Genomic DNA, 2,111 nt, shown 5'->3' on the forward strand with positions numbered 1-2,111 from the left:
CAATTAAGGAAAACAATGAATACTTTAAACATATATTTAGCAACAATTTTTTATTAGATATACACTTGTGTTCAATTGGCTAACGTTCAGTTGTCATTATTATTACCCCTAACACTTAGTGCTTTACATAGACTTTGCCTCGTCAAAAGAAGGAGAAAAATGTTTTTCTCATCAGTAGATTGTTTTAAAAGGAAATTGTAGTGATTCGTGTTCCTTGTACAAATGAGTTGTGATTTACCGGTATATCACTTCCCCCTCTGTTTTTTAAGTACTTCCCTGCTGATATTTTACTTATATTAAACCAGATTTGTATTACACCACTTTTATGATAAACACGTTTAAAAGGTGCTTTACATAGTACAAAGACAGCCACTCAGGTCGCCAAACTCATCCGTTACTAGTACAGACACAGACCTTTCAGACAAGAGGGAGCCCTTAGAAAAAAATTCCCCTCACATCCGAGCGAATATCAAGCTAATTTAGCCTTTTGGTTCTTTAACGAATCTGGTGTATAGCACGCGAAACCCTCTTTCCTGGGAAGAACCAGCACTGGCGTCTTTGTTGAAGCAGAAACTCATGACAGTTTTTTTTTTTTTGTTTTTTGTTTGTTTTTTGTTTTTTTGTCAACTTAACGAAATCCAGGCATAAAATTGTAGTTTTGAACAGTTTTAATTCAAAAGGTTTTTAGCATGTAAATTTATAGCCCAATTTTTTTTTCCTTCTATACAATTCTAGCTGTATTATTAGTTTCGAAACTTCTTGGAGTCCAAAATTGCTGAAATTTACAACTGAATTTACATTTACAATTTACACGCTATCGTAATCGATATTTATGATAAATTCAAAATTAATCAAGAAACATGTAGTTTTGAAGTAACAAGTCTTAGCTATTAAAACACCCATATAGAAGGATGTATAATTTGAATGGTGTTGTTTTATATTTAAAGAGAAACCAAGCAGGAAAATCATGTAACAGACAAAAAAAAAGATCAAAAAGTAATATTAAAACTGTGGTGAATCTAGGATCTTTACCAAAGTTCTTGAAAGAAGTTAGCACACTTTAAGAAAAGTATCACATTGAAACGTTTGTTTGTTAATGCATCATATTGTAGGGATAACGCATGTTTTTTCGTGTTATAACATCTGCAGAATTCCGAGGGATTGTTTGGTACCCGAGCCCGTTAGGGCGAGGGTACCAACGATTCCCGAGGGATTGTGAAGATGTTAAAACACGAAAAGAACATGCGCTAACGCTATTTTAGCATAAAACGCGTAAAAAGCAGGTAAATGAATATTATGAATATTTTATGATTCCAATTATAAAATGTGACCGAATATGTAGAGCGAATTGTCCCATGTAGATAACAGTACAAGAATAAAACACTAGTTAGTTAAATGTAGTGATTTTTAGCTAACTATATAAAAATTATAAAAAATATTCTACAACACCCATATGTAGTCTCTTTGACAAAAAAAAATCATGCAAATATGACAACGTCTCCATACGTGTTATTTTGTCTTTTACAGAATCAAGAATGCGATCCGCCATTACACGCACCTACTGTATACATTTTTATACATGTTTGCGTTACCATGCCCATTACCTACGTTACACGAAATTCTCAACCTCCGTATCTCGTAATTTCCAGTTGCGTTGATTACATGTCTCTAGAATAACCAGATTATGTAAAAAGAATGCAGTGGTCATGGGTGGAAAGTCTGACTCCTAGCCGGAGTCTTTCGTGAATAGCCAGAGTCCCTACTGAGAGCGGAGTTTGACCACGTTATCCAAAAATCGTACATGAAACACTGGAAGTAACTGCATTACACTACCAATCGCTCATGTTAGCATTAGTTATTTCCCTTATATTAAATGAGCCAGCGACCATATTCACTCAATTTTCTTTTTTTTTTTTTTTTAGATAAAACATTTCCCGATAGCCTCAGTTTCGGAACTTTGGCACAAGAAAGACTCGACTTGTGCCGTATGGGGATCACGACCCTGGTGAAGGATTAAATAGCCATCCATGTTAGCATCATTTATACTCAGGCCTGCGCTTAAGCCCGAATAAAGGCCACCACTATAAAGAAAGACTGCTTAAAAAGGCCAC

This window comes from Mercenaria mercenaria, chromosome 1, assembly GCF_021730395.1.
Source record: "Mercenaria mercenaria strain notata chromosome 1, MADL_Memer_1, whole genome shotgun sequence".
Classification (NCBI taxonomy): domain Eukaryota; kingdom Metazoa; phylum Mollusca; class Bivalvia; order Venerida; family Veneridae; genus Mercenaria; species Mercenaria mercenaria.